This window comes from Chiroxiphia lanceolata, chromosome 2 (assembly GCF_009829145.1).
Source record: "Chiroxiphia lanceolata isolate bChiLan1 chromosome 2, bChiLan1.pri, whole genome shotgun sequence".
Taxonomy (NCBI): Eukaryota; Metazoa; Chordata; class Aves; order Passeriformes; family Pipridae; genus Chiroxiphia; species Chiroxiphia lanceolata.
The window spans coordinates 89,084,079-89,095,571 of record NC_045638.1 but is presented as its reverse complement, the minus strand read 5'-3'; positions in this window follow the sequence as shown (position 1 = coordinate 89,095,571).

The following is an 11,493-nucleotide window of genomic DNA, read 5'->3' as shown; positions in this document are numbered from 1 at the left end:
ATACTGCGAAATGACTGAAGAGCTCTGGGTGAAATTTCAGGGAACGTAGAGATGAGACAACCCGAGACAGACCCTTGGCTCAAAAACATTAGAGTTAATTAAAACTAAATAGGTAGTCTCAAACAGAGGCCCCATTACAACTCATTAAAGGAAAATTATTATTTTTATTGAAACATATGCTTTTTCATGGTCTGCTATGGTTATGGCTGTGGTTATGAGCTACGGTTATGAGCTATGGTTACTCTGGTAGGATATCAGTCACATTTCAGAAGAAATTTTCAATGTTATCATCTACTGACTCCTGACATCCGTTCAGTCGATTCATCTCAGATTATAAGCACTAAGAGAGGAAATTAGGTTTTCACACATACTTACTGAATATCTCATCCAAGGGGATCCATGCAATTCGTTGTTATGTTTTGAACATATTTTAAGTATGTTTTGAATGCATTGCATTCCTTTAGCATGAAAAAGGTGACCTTTTAATTTTTTTTTTCTCCACACTCTCTTTTCACCAGAACCAGCATGATTCAACTTCTGTGTAGTATTAACAAGCTATTGATTCATTATAAGTCTGTGTCTTGGAATTTTAAGCATTTATTATCTTTGTTATTGGTGGTTTACCAGTTTCAGATTGTGGAATTGGTCTGGAGTGAGAACTCTTGCAAACCCTGATGCAAATCTTCCATAACCAAGATTTCTTTTAAGGCGTAGCTCATAAAAAAAGGATCAGGTTCTGTCTTTTCAAGGTATATTTACTTCTGAAAGAAAACATGCATCTTTCTCCCTTTGCTGACCTTCAGTTTCAGTTTTGCTCTGACATGCAAGTCAGTTTTCCCCTGTCTTTTTTGAGTTTGATTTTACCTTTCAGAGGTTGGGCTGAAGATTCGCCGAGAGCAGACTGGGAGAGACATTGCATTACAGATCCTCTGTTTGATCCCCATCTTAATTAAAATCCCCACTTCCCATTTATGTTCATTGTTTAGACAAACTACACAGTGTCAGTTGTGTTCTGGCACAGACGAGTGAACCCTGATACAATTGGTAAGATTACTTCCTAGTTTTCTTGGAGATTGTTGTATTTTAGCAGGGAAAAGTATTATTGACAGTAAATAAACCTGCCCTTTTTTCCGCTGTGATTCTAGGAACATAACTGATAATATGACTGTAAAGGAATCCTTGAATCATGAATTCATGTTCTCTGCTAGTAGAAGCATGGGAATCAAAGCTTAAAATAAATGTGCATGGTTTTTGGCTTAGAAGTGTACGCCTACTTCGCATTTCACATTTATATCTTTCCATTTGTTCTTGTGTCAATATTGTCTTTTAAATTAAACAGGTCATCTCTCTGTGGAGCATTAGCTTCTTCGATGTATTTTGAAAAAGCAGCCAGAGACATTTCAAGATTTCATTTGCCTTCATCTGGGCACGTCTTACAGCTGGTCCACAGTACACTGGCAGCTGACAACTGAATCCAGATGTTTTACCTCTACGCTTTCTGCAAATCCCCTCTTTTCTATCAGATTTTTTTCTTTCTTAGTCCTCAGTAAATGATATTGTGATTTCTGTTACTCCAGTCCTCAAGGTTATCCAGTGCTTCTTATATGGTGTTCCAGTTCTTCTTTGTTTTGATATTATCTTCCAAATTTATGTCATCTGTCTTGCCTGAAAATTAGCCCTGAAAATATTGTTTATTTATTGTTTTCATATGTTTGTACTGTATTACTGCTCTCTTGACAAGCTTATAAACACATTTCTTTTTATTAGGTCTAAGTGGTTATTTAAGCAGCACAGTTGTTACTGCTCCTGTCACTTTTTCTATCAATTTTTAAACTGTCATTTTTCAGGGTTACTCAGCCCCTAGGCAGACTGGGAAATTGTGATGGCACATTCCTCAATGATATTCCAACTAAAGTGAAATGATTTCATTTGTTAAGTTCAGAAGTATTACCCACTGAGAAGAAAGGCATCCATGCATGCTTCTCAGAATTATTCTTCCCAAATATTTCTGAAAACTCATTTCAGTCACATCCTGAATTGTTTTTTGAAATCCTGCAGGCTAGAAACCAGAGAAGGTTGAAGAAACTGGGTGTTTATAACAAAAGCTTCAATTCTGGGAAACTAGTGGCTTTACAGAAAATTAGAAGTTCTCTTTAGTTATGCGCTGGCTGAATCTGACCCCAAACCAGTCTTTATTTAAAGTTGATGTGGAAGTTCAGGCTTCAGATACTTTAATGTGCCACTTCTCAGCAGGCTAAAACTCATTCAAAGGTAGAAACAGAATAATTGAGAATTGGCAGGCTTGACACAGAACTTGTTTCTAACACCTCGTGTCTCAGTGTTGTCCTTCAAGTTACTTCCCATTATCTGCCTTGAAGAATGATGCCTATCATCTTACTAAGGAGAAAAAGTCTCTTGGTACTCAGTCCCCCCATCTCACCCTCATGAAAACTTTTAAAACTCTAGTTGATTCAGCGTGGACCCAGCATGTCCACAGCAAATAGCAAACCCATTGCTCACCTTTTAGGCCCAGAACACCCAAGGAGGAGCAGCTGAAGGTAAAGAAAAACCAACAAAATCATACCCAGTCTCCTGAGCACATACTGTGTCTCTACGTACACGAGCCCCGTTACACTTTCTGATATCCCAGTTCTCAGGTTAACCAATAACTTGAAGTGGCTGGAGGGAGTATCTGGCAGAGGCAGGGGTGTCAATAATTTGATTTTGTGATCACAGTACAAACTTGGGAGTCAAGAGGCCTAAATGCTGCTCCACATAATCCACAGCCTTCCTGCCAGACAAAGCATTTAAATTATCTGTTGTTTTACTACGCAGTAAAATGAGTAATATTTTACTGCATCTTGTAACAGTGCTGTGAAACATGCTTTTTAATGTTCATGTAATATTCCAATATAATTGCTATTTCTAATTAATTGTATTGTATTACATACACCCAAGTGTTGACACTGCCCATTGACAAGTAGAAGGCTGCAGACAGACAGAGCAGGAATCAAAACAAGTCTACAATACGTGATTATGCAATAAGGATTAGACTGCACATCTCTTGACTAGCGTACATGCTTTGCTACCAGATTACCTCATCTCTCACAAATAAATTATGATTCCTTTATATAAGGGGTCATCCACTCAACACCTCTTCTTACACTGGAAAAAATACATATATTAAAGTACGAAATATAAGCAAACAAAAGATGTGATAATCCCCCATAGAAAAAGTACTGTATCTGCTTGAGTGAAATGAAAGAAACACAGTTGTGCTTCTTTAATCTTATTAAACTTTCAAAGCAATTATATGAATGCAATGATAAACAGGCATGAGATGTCTCCTAGTGCTAGAAGCACTGATTTCACTAACATAAATTTCTGCCACAGGGAGCCACTCAATCAAATTGATCTTCCTGTTTGACGCTGAAGTTTTCCTTTGCTTCAGTTTCATGGCATCAGGAAGAGACAGTGAACAAATACATCTTATCAACAGGTATCCCAGCAAAGATGAGTTTACAAAATGCTCTCTCCAAAGGAGACCATAATGGACACAGGCATGGTACAGCTCAAAGTCAAGGTACAAACATAAAATCAGGCATAAATCAGAGTCATGTTCCACAATCTTTTCTTTGACACCAGAGCTGGACAACATCAGAGCCAACTAAAAGTTGTGATCCTTCCCCTTATATCTGGTTCTCCACTCACCTTTGGTCAAGCTTGCTGCTGCAGCTGTCTGACTCAAATCCTTCTAAGATGGGCTGTCTCCTTTCTTCTCTTGAAATCTTTCATCACCTGTTCATAAAGAAAAGCAGAGCTCCCATTTGCTTTCTGAACTACTGCTATTGTACTTTGGAGGCTACAAGCAAGACTTGAGTCATTATCACTAACAATTGAAAGAGGGACAACAAAAGAACTCACTTCTTTCCCACAGAGAAGTTTCTGGCACACTTGCTAACATGTATTTTTTGATAAATGCTTTTATACATGTCAAGTGAATGTGATTACTGGTTCAGAAGGGCACTTGGCAGGTGTGTGCCATCATCATACAGTGAGATGATTTATACTTGAACACACAGTTTACCTACAATCAAACTTTAATTCAAGAACTGTTTTGCCTGGGCCAAAACACTGCTTTGGTAGCAAGTGCAAAAGGGAACTAGTACAAGCCCTTCTGTTCACACAGTACAGTGAATGCCACTTCCAACCCAGACACATGAAGAAGAAAGACAAAACTGAGTGTGAATGAGGTTGAAAAGTTTTCACAGAGTGTAAAGACAGCATGCTAAAAGACTGCTGGATTCCAAGTCTCTAACCCAGACCTGCAAAACACAAATACATATTAAACATATTTTAGTGCGGCATGAGACAATATAGTCCCTCTTAACCTTCTTTCTAGCCTTCAAACTATATTTGTACAAAAATATTAATTGGAGCTACTCTAAATCATAGTGGCAAATTATTTGTTTGTTTTGTTCCATGGCACTTTATAGACAGAAACCTAATTATCAACGGGAGCAACTGGAATTCAGTAATGTATCTTTTTTACAAGTTCGGCAGAATATTGTGTTTCCTCTTACACAATTTTTTCTTCTTGTAAACAATCATAAGTAAAAAAAAATCAAGCAATGATGATTTTTGTTAATCTATGGCACTATGCATAATAAACAGAAGCAGAGAATTCAGTTGGTTGTTTTGGGGTCAGTTGTCCTAAATATACCTTTAAATGAGTCATTTCTGCTCAAGGCCTTCTACTGGTTTTTCAGCATTTACAGTTCTTAGAAATATGGTTCTATGTTACCTCACATAATAAAGTAAAGTATGTTCATAAGCAACTTGAAAAATAGTTTGAATGTTGGGTATAACAGATACATTGAGACAGTAAGCATTCACATCACAGACTCCCAGTTCAATATAGGACAATGTTTTAAGGCAAGCAGTTTGATTCTGGAACAAGCTTCAAACAGATGGAAAGCAACAGGATGGGAACAAAAGATGAAGGACTGCACACTGTGCAATTTTTGTTAGCAAGTGTCACTTTACTATCATGAATGATGCTGTGGCATCAACACTTAAGAAAGGCAAAGCTAAGGATTATTTTGTATTACATAATCCAGAAGAGAGAAAAAAAACCCAGAAACAAAAGACCAGAAATGGCCTTCAAAAACAAAAGCCTTTAAAAAATGTGAAGCTTTTTCTCTGCCTTTGGCATTTTTGTTTAAACTTCTAGCCTTTTTGCTTAGGGTGGATTTAGTGGGCTGGTGCCAACCTCATGAAGCTCAACAAATCCAAGTTCAAGGTCCTGCATATGAGGCAGGGCAGTCCCAAGCACAGAGAGAGGCTGGGGGATGAAGGGATTGAGAGCAGCCCTGAGGAGAAGGACTTGGGAGTGTTGGTTGACAAGAAGCCCAACAGGACCTGGCTATACGCATTTGCAGCACAGAAGGCCAACCACGTCCTGGGTTATGTCAGAAGCAGCATGGCCAGCAGGTCAAGGGAGGGGATTTTCTCCTGCTACTCCACTCTGGTGAGTCCCCACCTGGAGTGCTGCATCCAGTTCTGGGGCCTCAACATAAGAAGAACACGGACCTACTGGAGCAAGTCCAGAGGCCACAGTCAGAGGGCTGGAGCAACTCTGCTGTGGAGGCAGGCTGAGAGAGTTGGGGCTGTTCAGCCTGGAAAAGGGAAACCTCTGGGAGATACTGAGCAGCTCCCAGTACCTGAAGGGGCTACAAGAGAGCTGGGGAGGAACTTTGTATGCAGGATAAGGAGAAATGGCTTTAAACTGCCAGAGGGTACATTTAGATTAGATGTTAGGACGAAATTCTTCCCTGTGAGGGTGGTGAGGCACTGGAACAGGTTGCCCAAAAAAGCTGCAGCTGCCCCACCCCTTGAAGCTTTCAAGGCCAGACTGAACAGGGCCTAAGAAACCTGATTTAGAGGAAAGTGTCCTTGCCCATGGCAGGGGGGTTCGAACAAGATGATCCCTAAGGTCCTTTTCAACCCAAACCATTCTAAGATTCTAGGATTATGCCTGTGAGCTTGTCTTCAAAACCAGGAAAGTTAGATCCTTCTGATTTTAAATGAAAACTGACAGATTCACTTGAATTCTGGATCTTGATCTCAGGGGAAAAAGAGAAATACTGTACTGGTCATAAGAAAATCAAGCATCAGTTAGTGCAAGGGTCTTTTGCCAACAGGACCTGCCTTCAAATCATCATTACTTAAAATTAATCTATTTTTGCTCCAGTCATATTAAAAATGTTCTTTAGAATCCTAATTCTATGCATCCTACTGCAGTAATAACGGGTAGGTTTCTACAACAACATATCTGATTTTATATAGTGTTGAAAGCTGTATCTATTATTACAGAATAGTGATTTTATTTATGTTAATTTGTATATGTCTTGTTGCTTCAGAGATTGTGAACATCAGGTGGTTTAGAGATTTCCTTCATGATTCACCTCATAAAATAGCATTGCTTCTTACATTTTTAGAAAAAAAGAGAAGTCCTTCCCATCAAAGCTAACAGCATGATCAGAAAACAAAAACTAGTGGTCTAACTCAATTACTGTGCAAAGTGGCCAGTCATGACTGAAGAGCAAATAAACCTTCTGGCCCTTTTGTACAAGGCAGTAACATTTGGTAACAGAGTGGGGGAAGAGATGGGGTTAACCCCCCTTCAGTTGCTGCTGCCTAAACCAAACAGGGTTTGCAAAAACAAATTTTCAGTCCAGTGTCTGGGCCTAGTCACTGTGATTACCCTCACATTAGTAAATTAAACAAGTCTGGGACCAGTCTCTGCCCCTGAGGCCAGCTGGCACAGGACATCCAATATCCATTCTATGAAAGCCTCAAAAAGTCAGTGAAAGCACACAATCTGCATATCAGGGACAGCAGGTCATATCCGTGAGCCCTCACTCTGGAATATTTTGGGACACTGGCCCAGGCTAAAACCATATAAGGATTAATGAGAGTAGAAACAACTGAGTTCTGGTGCTCAGGAACATCCCCGATGCTGTTTAATTTGCTGGGACCAGCAGAGCTATAAAGAGTCTGTACACTTTCTGCACTTTGATCTGAGTTAATGCCCTCACCAGGCCCTCACGGCAATGGCCTGCACAGGCAGTGGCATTTCTTGCCCTAAAATCAGACACTGTATTGTCTAAGAGCTCAGACTCATGTGTACTGAGAAATTCCCCTGATGATATCATCCCTGGCTCTTTCCTATCGCCCATGCACTGGGATTACTGTGTGCACAGCAGTACAGGTACAGCAGAGCTTCCAACAGCCCTCTGGTGCAAATCCTGGCACTGTCCTCCAACTGCTGTGAAAAGCAGCCAGAAAGGAGAAATGTCCCAAGCCTTTGCAGCTGCTTGCTAAGAAAAGCTTTACTGAAGCTGTGCCTGAGCTTGCCTGGGCCTGTGCTCAACAAGGATTTTCTGTTTGGAGGCACTATGACTACTTCTACTTTCTGTATCTAATAAATTTCCAATAAAGATTTAAATGTCAGTGGAAATCTACTAATTTGGGGGAAAACCAACTAAACCACAACAGAGAAAACAGGAACACATTTATTCCCTGGTATATAATTACTTAAACTACGGATTTGGCTCCTCTGCAATTATTCATTAACATTAATGTAGATGGAAGCGTTTCCCAGCATTTTCCAGCATGATAATGCCCAATTTCACCCCTGAAAAACCCATCCAAGAATTCTTGGCATGTTGATACCCTCTGAATGACTCAGCCTCCCATAGGAAAAGGAAGTAGATGAGGGAATTTTAGGAAGGAAGGAGGTTGAAGCCATATACAGAGCTAAGAACAGTTAACTGCATACAGAAAAAGCAGGAAATACAAGGGCTTGGGCAGAGAAGGAAAATAGGAATACACACAAATAGGAAGGAAAATTCAAGGACTGATGATATGCATGGAAGGGAAAATGGGAGAAAAAGATGTGGAGGGACTCTGAAATGAGGAGAGGAGAAAAGAAAATGGAATGTTTCACAGGAAAGGGAAACTATCTATGTCCTGATATAGAGCAGGCAGAAGCATGAGAGAATCTTGTACACAGAGGGACACAGGGACAACCTAAAATGAGGCACAGAGACAGCAATGCCACAAGGAAGAAGAAACTGATGATCCCAATTCATTCAGTATCAAGAAACTTTATAGTCTAAAATAAATTTTAAAAGACACTTCAGGCTTGAACACTCATTCTTACAAATTACAAAATTAAGAGCTTGAACTTGCACATAGAAGATCTATATTCTCACCTCTCAGTGGCAAAACACACAAAAAAAGCTTCTATAGGAGCACACCAAAAGCAATTGTTTGGAATGACACTACCCTCTGGTGGTCAAAAAATACAGTTATAGGTACACCAGGAAGGTAATATATCTGCAGCTTGTCATACAGATAACTACAGCTTCTTTGACTTTATTCCTGTCATTGGTACCAACTATACTAAAAAAAAAAAAAAAAAGCAATCAATTCCAATCCACACTTCAGTAATCCACATCAAGAGTGTGTTCTTGAATCAAACAGTTAGTCTGTTTTTAAATGACAAATTCATGACTGGTCGCACGCACAAGTAACTGTCCAAGGCTCAAAAGGAGACTGGCAATAATTTGTATGTTCTCTGGCAACCTGCAAGAACGGGAACAACACATATAGCTGTGCTTAGCTGTGTAAGTAAAGGAATACTAAATTCCCAAATAAAACATAAAGCTATTACCAGCATTTTTCTGCTTTATCTCCTTGGAAAATACGCTCTTCTGAGATTCACTTTTAGCATGTGCAAGAGAGCTCCTAGATCAACACACTCCAGTCTCTACATGTCACCTTAATACAAGAATTTAATAAAAGTACAATACCACTGGTAGGAAAGAAAAATGGAAGATAATTTTTCTAAGTTAGTGCTGGCCACATGCATAATTGTGTACATGGTCACCAATGAATTCAAAACTGAGTGCATAAACCTATGCTCAGAGAAATAAACAAACAAAACAGAGGAGTCTCTCTCTGTATATACTAAAAGCCAGTTTTCTTATTCTGATCCTTACTTCTAACAGGACATTCCTTAATTCCACCCAAAATCTTAAATACATTAAGGATATAACTGAGGGGTTTTTTCTCCTGTATTACAGCTACAGAACACCTCTGCTGAGAAAAGCAATTGCTTCAATGCATGGTTTTCATGGAGGTGCACTGGGACTTTTGTAATGACTTAACACAGTCATGGCTGCTACCTTGCCTCACATTTCTTGACATCTAATCTTCTACAAACAATAAAAAACAAACATTAACCACTCTGTCATTTTCTCTTTTCCTCTATTCACATTATCACTGTTCAACTCCTGGATTTTCCACTCTTCTGTTAAAAGTATCTCTATTTCTTAAAGCCAAATGATCCTCTGGGAAACTGAGCCTTCCAAATATTCTTCTATCCACAAACTTTTTAAGCCCAGCTATCTCAATTGTCCTACCTTTAAGGAAATGAGGAAGAGCTTGTCACATTACTCCCTCCTAGAGAACAATTCTGTGTTCTTCAACTTTGATCTTTATGGTAGCCTGACCTTCAACTAAAAGTAAGGGTTTGCTTTTGTTGCTTGGAAGCATATTTGTGTTATTGCCTCCTTACAAGAAATACACTGTACTGATTGATACACGGACCTTGACCAGGCAAAAGTCATTCCTGGGAGGTCTGATAAGCTGTCATTGATGCCACCTTGTGGCAAAAATACTGGATACTGGAATTCTGGAAAAATAGTCAGCATTTGCCCCTCCTTGCAGGTGCCCCTGCGATTCAGTTTTAGAGTTCATAAAATCAGGGTTTGGGCACTCCTAAAAACACATCACCAGTCAGTGACTAAGAGGATGAAAAGCAGGAAAATAAGTACAACAAAATACATTTATTCTTGTTTTATTAGGGTGAACATGGTACACCCAGGGACACATGGCACAACCATTGATGTGCTCAGAGCCTGGGCATTTATTTCTCTCTCCCCACAAGAAAAACTTTCTGGAGAGAGGTACAACCTGTTCCAAATACTGCAAAATAGCACTGCGGGGAGAGACTGGAGGAAAACTCAGCCCCAGCCTAATGGGACAGGAAGCATTTCCCAGTTACCTCATGTTGGACTCACCCTTCTCAGCTACCAGGCTCAAAGAATTATAGGAGGCTATGCCTATTTTTCCAGGACTGTCCTGAGGCCATTTGGGACCTGCTATGAAAGCCAGCATTACCACATGCTGCAGGATGAGGAAGATGCCTATTTTTAGCATCACTTCCACTGGAGAAGCCCAAGAATCACCACCTGCCTCTTCTGGGCTTTCTGTCAAATGCCTTCTCCCAGCGAGGGAGTGGGAAGAAGAGACTGAAGCAACCTGTGCACCTACTTTTTGCAATGCCAGGTTCCCAAGAACACGGCAAAGAAACCCCTCTTGTTGCAAAATGTGGGAAATGTAAACATTTTCTCAAGAAAGGGTGTTCTTTGATGTTTGATCTTTGTATACTTTTAAGCCTAATCAACAACAAGGGAGATTTAATGCATGAAACTGAGAGCAGCTAACAAGCAAGCTCTAAGCAATGTCTAGGGGTTAGAAAAACAAATTACTTGTGGGTAGAATTACATTGTTAAGGATTTAGGGCCCGACATATTTCAATGACCTAAGACCTAGGGGGACGTTAACAAAGCTTGGCGAGAAGGATGTACCACTGATAGTGGACACAAAGAACACAGAATTTACAGGCCACAAGGACATTTGACAGAACTCCCAAGATAAGGAAGAAACTAATAAAGACAACTTGGCAACTATGCTGAATCAGCTCCAACTGAGTAAAAAGTAATTCCTGCAGAGGAAGATCATGATTACCAAGTCACAGACCACCACCCCAAGAAACCCACTGACACAAAAGAAGAGAAAGACTGAGCACGAGGACTAATTAGCAAGAGAAGTGAGAGAATCATTAACCAATAGAAGATAGGGTACTAATTAATAAGGGAACTATGTAATCTGTAGCCAATGAACAAGTCTTAGCAGGAGTGGCTGAAGAAGCTTGGAGTGTTTAGCCTGGAGAACAGGAGGCTTGGGGGGGAACTTATCACTCCCTACAACTACCTGAAAGGAGGTTATAGTCAGGTGGGGGGTTGGTCTCTTCTCCCGGGTAACAAGTGACAGGACAAAAGGACATAGTCTTAAGCTGCGCCAGGGCAGGTTTAGGTGAGACATGAGGATCACAGAATCAACTAGGTTGGAAAATACCTCTGAGATCATCGAGTCCAACCTATGACCTAACACCACCTTGTCAACTAGACCATGGCACTAAGTGTCACGTCCAGTCTTTTCTTAAACACCTCAGGGGACGGTGACTCCACCACTTCCCTGGGCAGCCCGTTCCAATGCCCAGTCTCTCTTTCTGTGAAGAACTACTTCCTAATGTCCAACCTAAACCTCTCCTGGTGCAGCTTAAGACTGTGTCCTCTT